Genomic DNA, 14,738 nt, shown 5'->3' with positions numbered 1-14,738 from the left:
ATGAATTTTAACCTTGACTGCTTCTTTGCTGAGGAAACTTCTTCAGGCTCTTGGCAAAGAGGGTCTCTTCATCCTCCTTCCTGTGAGCATCAGGATTGGCTGCATCCCTCTCGACGGCTTGGAGGAGCCTCTGCTGAAATTAGTTGAGTGAATCTGGGGGCTGGTACCACCGATGGCGCCTGGTGTGGCATTGTTCCTCTTCATTTCTCTCCATTCCCCAACACAGGGGAATCCGTAACACTGAAATGTTAACATATATATTTTTTTACATATTTTTACTCACTCAGGATGTAAAACTGTACTCAGTTCAAATCAACTCAAATCAAATTTTATTTGTCACATACACATGGTTAGCAGATGCGAGTGTAGCAAAATGCTTGTGCTTCTAGTTCCGACAATGCAATAATAACCAACAAGTAATCTAGCTAACAATTCTAAAACTACTACCTTACCTGAGTATGTAAACAAAGTGGCATAGTTAAAGTGGCTAGTGATACATGTATTACATAAAGATGCAGTAGATGATATAGAGTACAGTATATACGTATACATATGATATGAATAATGTAGGGTATGTAAACATTATATTAGGTAGCATTGTTTAAAGTGGCTAGTGATATATTTTACATCATTTCCCATCAATTCCCATTAGTAAAGTGGCTGGAGTTGAGTCAGTGTGTTGGCAGCAGCCACTCAATGTTAGTGGTGGCTGTTTAACAATCTGATGGCCTTGAGATAGAAGCTGTTTTTCAGTCTCTCGGTCCCAGCTTTGATGCACCTGTACTGACCTCGCCTTCTGGATGATAGCGGGGTGAACAGGCAGTGGCTTGGGTGGTTGTTGTCCTTGATGATCTTTATGGCCTTCCTGTGACATTGGGTGGTGTAGGTGTCCTGGAGGGCAGGTAGTTTGCCCCCGGTGATGCGTTGTGCCGACCTCACTACCCTCTGGAGAGCCTTACGGTTGTGGGCGGAGCAGTTGCCGTACCAGGCGGTGATACAGCCCGACAGGATGCTCTCGCTTGTGCATCTGTAGAAGTTTGTGAGTGCTTTTGGTGACCAGCCAAATTTTTTGTAGGAGTACCGCTGAGATCCACCGGAGAGCAGACATACCCTTCCACAGCAAAGAGACACATTTAATACTCCTCTACTCATGACCTGAGGCAAAAATGCAGTATCAGAAAGTAATACTAAGGTCTTGTGGTCATACTTCATCTAGGAACAGCACACATTTCAAAATGTGATATCTCTTCTTTTTTTATATATATATATTCACAGTGCAGACATCATGGTAGGTAGTCGATCTGAGCAACAATGTATTTTAATTGATTGCATTACACTAGGCAAGAAGATATAGAAATGATTTGAGTTCATCAGGGTCAGAGTCAGGGTCAGAGTTAGGGTCAGAGTTAGGGTCAGAGTCAGGGTCAGAGTCAGGGTCAGAGTCAGGGTCAGAGTTAGGGTCAGAGTCAGGGTCAGAGTCAGGGTCAGAGTTAGGGTCAGAGTCAGGGTCAGAGTCAGGGTCAGAGTCAGGGTCAGAGTCAGGGTCAGAGTCAGGGTCAGAGTTAGGGTCAGAGTCAGGGTCAGAGTTAGGGTCAGGGTCAGAGTCAGGGTCAGAGTCAGGGTCAGAGTCAGGGTCAGAGTCAGGGTCAGAGTCAGGGTCAGAGTCAGGGTCAGAGTCAGGGTCAGAGTTAGGGTTAGACTTCGGGCTAGATCTGTAGCGCTGATGATCCATGCTGTAGTGCGATTTCAATTTTAAAGCAATAACCACACATTCAGGTTGGTAAATAAGCATTTTATTTTTATTAGGTAAGTTGACTAAGAACACATTATCATTTACAGCACCAACCTGGGGAATAGTTACAGGGGAGAGAGAGGGACAAATGAGCCAATTGTAAGCTGGAGATGATTAGGTGGCCATGATGGTATGAGAGCAGACACCAGGGTTAACACCCCTACTCTTACTATAAGTGCTATGGGATCTTTGGGGACCACAGAGAGTAAGGAAACATGTTTAACATCCCATCTGAAAAACAGCACCCTACACAGGACAACATCACTGCCCTGGGGAATTGGGATTTTTTATTATTTTTTAAACAGAGGAAAGAGTACCTCCTACTGGCTCTCCAACACCACTTCAGGCAACATCTGGTCTTCCCTCCAGGGACTGACCAGGATCAACTCTGCTTAGACTCAGAGGCTCACCAGCAGTGAGATGCAGGGTGGTATGCTGCTGGCTAGGAAATTGATAATAAAATAAACACATATTTAATGTTGGAACAGGCCTACTCTCTCCTCATCACATCTGCAAGGGCATTAATTAAATGTTTGCAAATGCATAGAAAGTGTATTCAAACTATATTGTATGACAAAGCTCTAGAATTGATCCAGTAGTCAAAGCTCTAGAACTGATCCAGTAGTCAAAGCTCTAGAAATGATCCAGTAGTCAAAGCTCTAGAAATGATCCAGTAGTCAAAGCTCTGGAACTGATTCAGTTGTCAAAGCTCTAGAACTGATCCAGTAGTCAAAGCTCTAGAAATGATCCAGTAGTCAAAGCTCTAGAACTGATCCAGTAGTCAAAGCTCTAGAACTGATCCAGTAGTCAAAGCTAATTACCAAGTCAGAATGCTACAACTGTTCATTATAAAAGTATGAAGTTGAAGAAGACTATTTTTTAAATATTTTAATGGAAAAGTTATGTTCAGTGCCTTTTCAGAATGGAGGGGGTATGAAATAGCATTGTCCCTTTATAATTAAAGAGATAATCATATCAATTAAATCGTGAACAAGATAAGTTCTATATGAGCAGTTTCAGTAGGGTTAAGGTTAGGGTTAAGGTTTAGTGCTGGGGCGGGCAAACTATGGCCCTCGCTCCACGTCTGGCCTGCTGGCAGATTAAATGCAGCCAGCGAGGGTTAGGGTCAAATTATTATTTTGGATTAGAAAACCACTCCAGGACCTCCCGAGTGGTGCAGAGATCTAAGGCACTGCATCACAGTGTTGCTGTGTCACTTCAGCCTGGGGCTCATTGCGCTCAAGCGACTCTCTGTGGTGGGCCGGTCACCTGCAGGCTGACTTCTGTCATCAGTTGAACAGTGTTTCCTCCGACACATTGGTGCAGCTGGCTTCCGGGTTAAGCAAGTGGGTGTTAAGAAACGTGTTTTGGAGGACGCATGACTCGACCTTCGCCTCTCCTGAGCACATTGGGGGGTTGCAGCGATGAGACAAGATCGTAATCACGAAAAAGGGAGCTAAAAATAAACATTTATAAAAACAATCCAGACTACACTTGAATGTCAAAAACTAGATTGAAACTATGTAGAAATTATAATGGACCTATTTATTTTCAAATAACTGCATTTTTTCTGGCCCACAAATTGATTTTGATGAACGAATCGGTAAAAAAAAAATCTGTGCTGCCCTCCATTGAATTTCTAAATTGTGATGTGGCCCTCGAGCCAAAATGTTTGCCCACCCCTGGTGTAGCGTCAGGCAGATGATTAGGTTTTTGGTAATACCAGGGTGATATTGTGTACTGAGAGATTTCGGTCTTGCTGTTAGTGCATAGCAACAGGAGCAGCATAGTCATAAGCCTGGGGGGGGGGTATGGTGATGGTGATGGTGATGGTGGTTATGGTCTCTGTGAGACTGTCTTGGGGCTGTAGTGCTCCTCTTCCCGCTCCTCTTCAACTGGCAGTGATCTTTGTCCAGGCTGGAGATATTCTCTTTCTACTGAGGCTGGGTGTGGTGCTCTGTCCTGCAGTTGTGGTGGTTAGGGTGGTTAGGAGGGTGGTTTGTAGGGTGGTCGTGGGTGTGTGATGGTCTGAGAGGTGTTTCTTTCTCCTCTCTGCGGGCTGGGTGTGCTCGTCAGCCTGGTGGTCATGGGCACCCTTCCTCTTCATCGCAGATGGCTTATTAATTCCCTCTCCAACCTGGAATAAAAAAACATAATAATAATAACAATCATAATCGTCATCATCATACACGGTCAAAAGAAAATCATGTTAAAATGGGCAGTAATTTTTGATATGTGTATATTATAAATGCATCACATGCAACTTGTAAGAAGACTAAACACTTAGCCTATTAAAATGTTTACCTAACTCCATTAAGATAATTAGCCATATGCATGGTTGAGTTACAGTAATAGAACACTATAGATAAAGTAATAGAACACTATAGTTACAGTAATAGAACACAATAGTTACAGTAATAGAACACTATAGATGAGTTACAGTAATAGAACACTATAGTTACAGTAATAGAACACTATAGTTACAGTAATAGAACACAATAGTTACAGTAATAGAACACAATAGTTACAATAATAGAACACTATAGTTACAGTAATAGGACTCTATAGATGAGTTACAGTAATAGAACATTATAGTTAAAATAATAGGACACTATAGTTACAGTAATAGAACACTATAGTTACAGTAATACAACACTATAGTTACAGTAATAGGACACTATAGTTAAAGTAATAGGACACTATAGTTACAGTTATAGGACACTATAGTTACAGTAATGGAACACTATAGTTACAGTAATAGAACACTATAGTTACAGTAATAGAACACTATAGTTACAGTAATAGAACACTGTAGTTGAGTTACAGTAATAGAACACTATAGTTACAGTAATATAACACTATGGTTGAGTTACAGTAATAGAACACTATAGTTAAGTTACAGTAATAGAACACTATTGATACAGTAATAGAACACTATAGTTACAGTAATAGAACACTATAGTTACAGTAATAGAACACTATAGTTAAGTTACAGTAATAGAACACTATTGATACAGTAATAGAACATTATAGTTACAGTAATAGAACACTATAGTTACAGTAATAGAACACTATAGATGAGTTACAGTAATAGAACATTATAGTTAAATTAATAGGACACTATAGTTACAGTAATAGAACACTATAGTTACAGTAATAGAACACTACAGTTACAGTAATAGAACACTATAGTTACAGTAATAGGACACTATAGATGAGTTACAGTAATAGAACATTATAGTTACAGTAATAGGACACTATAGTTACTTACAGTAATAGAACACTATAGTTACAGTAATAGGACACTATAGTTACAGTAATAGAACACTATAGTTACAGTAAAATAACACTATAGTTACAGTAATAGAACACTATAGTAACAGTAATATAACAATGTAGGTAAAGTAATAGAACACCATATGTAAAGTAATAGAACACTATAGTTACAGTAATAGGACACTATAGTTACAGTAATAGAACACTATAGTTACAGTAATACAACACTATGGTTGAGTTACAGTAATAGAACACTATGGTTGAGTTACAGTAATAGAACACTATAGTTACAGTAATAGAACACTATAGTTACAGTAATATAACACTATAGTTACAGTAATATAACACTATAGTTACAGTAATATAACACTATGGTTGAGTTACAGTAATATAACACTATGGTTGAGTTACAGTAATAGAACACTATAGTTACAGTAATAGAACACTATAGTTACAGTAATATAACACTATAGTTACAGTAATAGAACACTATAGTTACAGTAATAGAACACTATAGTTACAGTAATATAACACTATAGTTACAGTAATGGAACACTATAGTTACAGTAATAGAACACTACAGTTACAGTAATATAACACTATAGTTACTGTAATAGAACACTATAGTTACAGTAATAGGACACTATAGTTACAGTTATAGAACACTATAGTTACAGTAATAGAACACTATAGTTACGGTAATAGAACACTATGGTTGAGTTACAGTAATATAACACTATATTTACAGTAATATAACACTATAGTTACAGTAATAGAACACTATAGTTACAGTAATGGAACACTATAGTTACAGTAATAGAACCCTGTAGTTACAGTAATAGAACACTATAGTTACAGTAATAGAACCCTGTAGTTACAGTAATAGAACACTATAGTTACAGTAATAGAACACTGTAGTTACAGTAATAGAACACTATAGTTGAGTTACAGTAATAGAACACTACAGTTACAGTAATAGAACACTATAGTTACAATAATAGAACATTATAGTTACATTAATAGAACACTATAGATACAGTAATATAACACTATAGTTACAGTAATAGAACACTATAGTTACAGTAATAGAACACTATAGTTACAGTAATAGAACACTATAGTTACAGTAATAGAACACTATAGTTGAGTTACAGTAATAGCACACTATAGTTACAGTAATACAACACTATAGTTACAGTAATAGGACACTATAGTTACAGTAATACAACACTATAGTTGCAGTAATAAAACACTATAGTTACAGTAATAGGACACTATTGTTACAGTAATACAACACTATAGTTAAAGTAATATACCACTATAGTTACAGTAATAGAACACTATAGTTGAGTTACAGTAATCTAACACTATAGTTGAGTTACAGTAATAGAACACTATAGTTACAGTAATAGAACACTATAGTTACAGTAATAGAACACTATAGTTACAGTAATAGAACACTATAGTTGAGTTACAGTAATCTAACACTATAGTTGAGTTACAGTAATACAACACTATAGTTACAGTAATACAACACTATAGTTACAGTAATAGAACACTATAGTTACAGTAATAGAACACTATAGTTACAGTAATACAACACTATAGTTACAGTAATACAACACTATAGTTACAGTAATAGAACACTATAGTTGAGTTACAGTAATCTAACACTATAGTTGAGTTACAGTAATACAACACTATAGTTACAGTAATACAACACTATAGTTACAGTAATAGAACACTATAGTTACAGTAATAGAACACTATAGTTACAGTAATAGAACACTATAGTTAAGTTACAGTAATAGAACACTATAGTTACAGTAATAGAACACTATAGTTACAGTAATAGAACACTATAGTTGAGTTACGGAAATAGAACACTAAGGTTGGAGACATTAAAACTTGTTTTTCAACCACTCCACAAATTCATTGTGAACAAACTATAATTTTGGGAAGTCGGCTTGGACATCTACTTTGTGCATAGCACAAGTAATTTTTCCAACAATTGTTTACAGACAGATTATTTCACTCATAATTCACTGTATCACAATTCCAGTGGGTAAGAAATGTACATACACTAAGTTGACGGTGCCTTTAAACAGCTTGGACATTTCCAGAAAATTATGTCATGACTTTAGAAGCTTCTGATAGGCTAATTGACATAATTTGATTCAATTGGAGGTGTACCTGTGGATGTATTTCAAGGCCTACCTTCAAACTCAGTGCCTCTTTGCTTGACATCATGGGTAAATGAAAATAAATCATCCAAGATCTCAGAAAAAAAATTGCAGACCTCCGCAAGTCTGGTTCATCCTTGGGAGCAATTTCCAAACACCTGACGGTACCACATTGATCTGTACAAACAATAGTATGCGAGTATGAACACCATGGGACCACGCAGCCGTCATACTGCTCAGGAAGGAGACACCTTCTGTCTCCTAGAGATTAACTTCTTGGATATAGGGGGCGCTATTTTAATTTTTGATGAAAAACATTCCCGTTTTAAACAAGATACTTTGTCACGAAAAGATGCTCGACTATGCATATAATTGACAGCTTTGGAAAGAAAACACTCTGACGTTTCCAAAACTGCAAAGATATTGTCTGTGAGTGCCACAGAACTGATGTTACAGGCGAAACCCAGATAAAAATCCAATCTGGAAGTGCCACATTTTTTTAAACAGCCTCATGCCAATGACTCCTTATATGGCTGTGAGGGAGCTAGGAGTCAGCTTATGTTTTCCACGTTTTCCCCAAGGTGTCTGCAGCATTGTGATGTCTTTTTAGGCATTTCCATTGGAGAATGGCTGTAAGAGACCATATAGGGCGAGTGGACGCATGGTGTCTCCCGGTGAAAACGTTGCGTAAAATACTGAGGTAGCCATTTTTCCAATAGTTTCTTATGAGAAACCAATTGCCTCCACGGATATATTATTGAATACATATGTTAAAAACACTTTGAGGATGGATCGTAAACAACTTTTGCCGTGTTTCTGTCGATATTATGGAGCACATTTTTTTTAAAGTTTGGCTTTATAGTTGAAGTATTTTCGGTCGATTTCTCAGCCAAGATTTCTCGCCTACAAAAATATTATTTTTTGGAAAAAAGGAACATTTGCTATCTAACTGGGAGTCTCCTGAGTGAAAGCATCTGAAGTTCTTCAAAGGTAAATGATTTAATTTGGTTTCTTTTCTTATTTTTGTAAAAATGTTGCCTGCTGCCAGCACAGCCTAGCATAGCATTATGACATGCTAAACTTACACAAATGCTTGTCTAGCGTTGGCTGTAACGCATATTTAGAAAATCTGAGATGACAGTTTTGTTAACAAAAGGCTAAGCTTGTGTTTCAATATATTTATTTCATTTAATTTGCAATTTTCATGAATAGGAAACGTTGCGTTATGGTAATGCGCTTGAGCCTATGATTACGCTCCCGGATACGGGATTGCTCGTCGCTAGAGGTTAACGTACTTTGGTGCGAAAAGTGAAAAATCAGTCCCAGAACAACAACAAGGGACCTTGTGAAGATATTGGAGGAAACATGTACAAAAGTATTTATATCCACAGTAAAACAAGTCCTATATCAACATAACCTGAATGGCCGCTCAGCGAGGAAGAAGCCACTGCTGAAAAACCACCATAAAAAAGCCAGACTACAGTTTGAAACTGCACATGGGGAAAAAGATCGTACTTTTTGGAGAAATATCCTCTGGTCTGATGAAACAAAAATAGAACTGCTTGGCCATAATGATCATCGTTATGTTTGGAGGAAACGGGGGGAGGCTTGCAAGCCAAAGAACACCATCCCAACCGCTTGGTCGCAAATGGGTCTTCCAAATGGACAATGACCCCAGGCATACTTCCAAAGTTACCATTAAGCACAGGAGTGGCAGCATCATGTTGTGCGGTTGTTTTGCTGCAGGTGGGACTGATGCACTTCACAAAATAGATGGCATCATGAGAACGGAAAATTACGTGGATACATTGAAGCAACATCTCAGACATCAGTCAGGAAGTTAAAGATTGGTCGCAAATGGGTCTTCCAAATGGACAATGACCCCAAGCAAAGTTGTGTCAAAATGGCTTAAGGACAACAACGTCAAGGAATTGGAGTGGCCATCACATATCCCTGACCTCAATCCCATAGAACATTTGTGGGCAGAACTGAAAAAGCGTCTGCAAGCAAGGAGGCCTACAAACCTGACTCAGTTACACCAGCTCTGTCAGGAGGAATGGGCCAAAATTCACCCAACTTATTGTGGTAAGCTTGTGGAAGGCTAACCCAGGTTAAACAATTTAAAGGCAATGCTACCAAATACTAACTGACTGTATGTAAACTTCTGACCCACTGGGAATGTGAGGAAAGAAATAAAAGCTGCAGTAAATCATTCTCTCTGCTATCTCAGGGTCAGGGCAAGCAGGGGTCAATAATCTAATGCGGTGGGGCATGGTATAGAATGGCAGTTAGGCTCAGGGTGAAGGCAGGCAGAACGGTCAAAACCGAGAAGTACTAGAAAACAGGTGCAAAAACAGAGAGGGGCAGGGTAACAAACGCTGGTAGGTTTCACGAAACAAAATGAACTGGCAACAGACAAACGGAGAACACGGGTATAATATACAGGGGATAATGGGTAAGATGGACGACACATGGAGGGAGGTGGAGACAAGCACAAAGACAGGTGAAACAGATCAGGGTGCGACAATAGCGGGATTTCATGCTTAGAGTCCTGCTCCTTGAAAGTGGAAGCTGTACCCTTTTAGCTCAGTGAGGATGTTGCTTGTTATCCATTGCTTCTGGTTGGGGTATGTACATACTGTCACTGTTGGGACAACGTTGTTGATGGACTTATTGATGAAGGCGGTGATGAATCCCGGAACATATTCCAGTCTATGCTAGCAAAACAGTCTTGTAGTTTAGCATCTGCGTCATCTGACCGCTTCCGTATTGAGCGAGTGACTGGTACTTCCTGCTTTAGTATTTGCTTGTAAATTGGAATCAGGAGGATAGAATTATGGTCAGATTTGCCAAATGGAGGGTGAGGGTAAGTTATGTATAAGTCTCTGAGTGCGGAGTATAGGTGGTCTAGATTTCTTTCCCTCTGGTTGCACATGTGACATGAAATTAGGTAAATCAGATTTAAGTTTCCCTGCATTAAAGTCCCCGGCCACTAGGAGCACCACCTCTGAATTAGCATTTTCTTGTTTGCTTATGGCCTTATATAGCATTGGTTTGTGGTGGTAAATAGACAGCTGTGAAAAATGTAGATGAAAACTCTCTTGGTAAATATTGTGGTCTACAGCTTATCATGAGATACTCTACCCTTAATATTAGATTTTGCGCACCAGCTGTTTTTGACAAATAGACAAAGACCACCACCACTTGTCTTACCGGGGCAGCTGTTCTGTCTTGCTGGAGCACTAAAAAATATTATTAATGTTGTCATTCAGCCACAACTTTGTGTAACATAAGATATTACAGTTGTAAGGGACCGTACATTTGCAATATGGACTTTCTCACTAACCATACACAAAATGCCAAAATGTTCCCTTAAGGTATGTTAAATCTTAGAACTAGCCCTCCCGAATCCGGGAGAATTGTCATCAACTACACTAATTAGCATAACGCAACGGACAAACAATCTTACTAGAAAATATTCATATTCATGAAATCACAAGTGAAATATAGTGAAACACAGCTTAGCCTTTTGTTAATCACCCTGTCATCTCAGAATTTGAAATGGTGCTTTACAGCCAAAGCAAGACAAGCATTTGTGTAGCCTAGCATAGCATTATGTCCAGCTAGCAGCAGGTAACTTGGATCACGAAAATCAGAAAAGCAATCAAATTAAATCATTTACCTTTGATGAGCTTTGGATGTTTTCACTCACGAGACTCCCAGTTAGACAGCAAATGTTCCTTTTGTTCCATAAATGTTATTTTTTATAGCCGAAATACCTCCGTTTGTTCTTCACGTTTTGAAATCCTTCGGAAATTGCGGTCACGACAACGCCGAAAAATATTCCAAATGAGATCCATAATATCGACAGAAACATGGCAAACATTTTTTATAATCAATCCTCAAGGTGTTTTTCAAATATCTATTCGATAATATATCAACCGGGACAATTGGCTTCTTAGTAGGAGCGAGAGAAACAATGGCCGCCTTTGTCTATTACGCACAAATCACTCTGAGAGCCACCATCTGACCACTGACGCAATGTTGTCGTTCACGCTCATTTTTCAAAATAAAAGCCTGAAACTGTGACTGTAGACACATTAGGGAAGCCATAGAAAAAGGAATCTGGTTGATATCCCTTTCAATGCTCAATAGGGAGGCATAGGAACGCAGAGGTTTCAAAATAAGACTCACTTCCTGATTGGATTTTTCTCAGGCTTTCGCCTGCAATATCAGTTCTGTTATACTCACAGACAATATTTTTACAGTTTTGGACACGTTAGAGTGTTTTCTATCCTAAGCTGTCATTATATGCATGTTCCATTATCTTGTCCTGAGAAATAGCCCGTTTACTTTGGGAACGTTATTTTTCCAAAAATGAAAATACTGCCCCCCAGTCTCAAGAGGTTTTGTCCCGTTGGTAGGATAGTCTTGGACGGAGCTCATCCAGTTTATTCTCCAATGATTGCACATTGGCCAACAGGATGGATGGTAAAAGCGGGTTACCCACTCACTAACGAATTCTCACAAGGCACCCAAACCTTCGTTCCTTGTATCAGCATCTCTTCTTCATGCAAATGACGGGGATTTGGGCCTGGTCTGGTATGGTAAATCCTTCATGTCCAACTCGTAAAAAAATAAAACATCTATATCCAGTTCAAGGTGAGTCATCGCTGTTCTGATATCCAGAAACTATTTTTGGTCATAAGACAGTGGCAAAAATATTATGTTCAAAATAAGTTACAAACAACTTGAAAAAAAGCACAATAGAGCACAATTGGTTAGGAGCCCGTAAAACGGCAGCCATCTCCTCCGACATCATTAAGAAACCGGTCTCTCTCTAGTCAGCAGGAAGCAGATTGTGCAGTCAACCGTTCTACATGTGTCACGGTTTTCTGTATGGGAAAGAGAGTCGGACCAAAATGCGGCGTGTAGATTGCGATCCATGTTTAATAAACAAACGTAGAACACGAATCGATACAAACACTACAAAACAAAGAACGTAATGAACGTAACCGAAACAGCCCTATCTGGTGAAAACACAGAGACAGGAACAATCACCCACAAACACACAGTGAAACCCAGGCTACCTAAATATGGTTCCCAATCAGAGACAATAACTAACACCTGCCTCTGATTGAGAACCATATCAGGCCAGACATAGAAATAGACAAACGAGACAATCAACATAGAATGCCCACCCAGCTCACGTCCTGACCAACACTAAAACAAGGAAAACACACACGAACGATGGTCAGAACGTGACAGTACCCCCCCCCCCCCCCCCTCCAAGGTGCGGACTCCGGACGCACAACCTAAACCTATAGGTGAGGGTGTGGGTGGGCATCTCTCCGCGGTGGCGGCTCTGGCGCTGGACGTGGACCCCACTCCATAATAGTCTTAGTCCACCTCCTTAGCGTCCCTAGATAGGTTACCCTCCTTAATGACAGCTCGGGACAGAGGGGCAGCTCGGGACAGAGGGGCAGCTCGGGACAGAGGTAGCTCGGGACTGAGGGGTAGTTCAGCACTGAGAGGGAGCTCAGCACTGAGAGGAAGCTCAGCACTGAGAGGAAGCTCAGCACTGAGAGGAAGCCCAGGCAGGTAGTTGGATCCAGCAGATCCTGGCTGGCTGGCGGTTCTGGCAGATCCTGTCTGACTAGCGGATCTGGAAGAGTCTGGTTGACTGGCAGATCTGGAAGAGTTTGGTTGACTGGCAGATCTGGAAGAGTCTGGTTGACTGGCAGATCTGGAAGAGTCTGGTTGACTGGCAGATCTGGAAGAGTCTGGCTGACTGGCAGATGTGGAAGAGTCTGGCTGACTGGCAGATGTGGAAGAGTCTGGCTGACTGGCAGATGTGGAAGAGTCTGGCTGACTGGCAGATGTGGAAGAGTCTGGCTGACTGGCAGATGTGGAAGAGTCTGGCTGACTGGCAGATGTGGAAGAGTCTGGCTGACTGGCAGTTCTGGCTGCTCTATGCTGACTGGCTGCTCTGGCTGCTCCATGCTGACTGGCTGCTCCATGCTGACTGGCAGCTCTGGCTGCTCCATGCTGACTGGCTGCTCTGGCTGCTCCATGCTGACTGGCTGCTCTGGCTGCTCCATGCTGACTGGCTGCTCTGGCTGCTCCATGCTGACTGGCTGCTCTGGCTGCTCCATGCTGACTGGCGGCCCTGGCTGCTCCATGCTGACTGGCGGCCCTGGCTGCTCCATGCTGACTGGCGGCCCTGGCTGCTCCATGCTGACTGGCGGCCCTGGCGGCTCCATGCAGACTGGCAGCACTGGCGGCTCCTTGCAGACTGGCAGCTCTGTGCAGACTGGCAGCTCCTTGCAAACTGGCAGCTCCTTGCAAACTGGCAGCTCTATGCAGACTGGCAGCTCTATGCAGACTGGCAGCTCCTTGCAGACTGGCAGTTCTGAACAGGCGGGAGACTCCGGCAGCGCTGTAGAGGCGGAAGGCTCTGGCAGCGCTAAACAGGCGGGAGACTCCGGCAGCGCTGAAGAGGAGGAAGGCTCTGGCAGCGCTGGACAGGCGAGGCGCACTGTAGGCCTGATGCGTGGTGCTGGCACTGGTGGTACTGGGCCAAGGACACGCACAGGAATCCTGGTGCGGGGAGCTGCTACCGGAGAGCTGGGGTGTGGAGGTGGTACTGGGTAGACCGGACCGTGTAGGCGCACTGGAGCTCTTGAGCACCGAGCCTGCCCAACCTTACCCGATTGAATGGTCCCGGTCGCCCTGCCAGTGCGGCGAGGTGGAATAGCCCGCACTGGGCTATGCAGGCGAACTGGAGACACGCTCACTCTAGCCCGGCCGATACGCAGAGCTGGAATGTACCGCACCGGGCTATATACCCGCACTGGAGACACCGTGCGCACCACAGCATAACATGGTGCCTGCCCGGTCTCTCTAGCCCCCCGTTAAGCACAGGGAGTTTGCCCAGGTCTCCTACCTGGCGTAGCCATACTCCCTGTTAGCCCCCCCCCCCCCCCCAAGAAATTTTTGGGGCTGACTCTCGGGCTTCCATCCGCGTCGCCGTGCTGCCTCCTCATACCAGCGCCTCTCAGCTCTCGCCGCCTCCAGTTCTTCTATGGGGCAGCGATATTCTCCAGGCTGATCCCAGGGTCCTTGTCTGAACAATTCATCCTCCCATGTCCATTCCTCTCTTTGTTGCTCCTTGGGGCGGCTACACTCCCCTGGTTTAGCCCAGGGTCCTCTCCCGTTGAGAATTTCCTCCCAAGTCCAGAAATTCTTGTCACGCTGCTCCTGCTGCTGTTGTTGCCTGTTACCACGCCGCTTGGTCCTGTTGTGGTGAGTGATTCTGTCACGGTTTTCTGTATGGGAAAGAGAGTCGGACCAAAATGCGGCGTGTAGATTGCGATCCATGTTTAATAAACAAACGTAAAACACGAATCGATACAAACACTACAAAACAAAGAACGTAATGAACGTAACGAAAACCGAAACAGCCCTATCTGGTGAAAACACAGAGA

The 14,738-nt window shown here is 41.9% G+C and overlaps 1 protein-coding gene across 1 annotated transcript in view; it reads right to left on the bottom strand.

Annotated features, from left to right (window-relative positions):
- Positions 1 to 1,777: 1,777 nt before the first annotated feature.
- The window catches only part of cacnb2b (calcium voltage-gated channel auxiliary subunit beta 2b), a 68,468-nt gene continuing 55,507 nt past the window's right edge, over positions 1,778 to 14,738 (bottom strand). The window contains exon 15 of the mRNA XM_090226065.1: positions 1,778 to 3,929. The gene's annotated coding sequence lies outside the window, so the exon portion shown is untranslated. The remainder of the gene's footprint in view (positions 3,930 to 14,738) is intronic.

The sequence above is a fragment of the Oncorhynchus mykiss genome, chromosome 28, assembly GCF_057628025.1.
Source record: "Oncorhynchus mykiss isolate SJ-2025 chromosome 28, ASM5762802v1, whole genome shotgun sequence".
Taxonomy (NCBI): Eukaryota; Metazoa; Chordata; class Actinopteri; order Salmoniformes; family Salmonidae; genus Oncorhynchus; species Oncorhynchus mykiss.
This window is presented reverse-complemented; position numbering and strand designations above follow the sequence as displayed.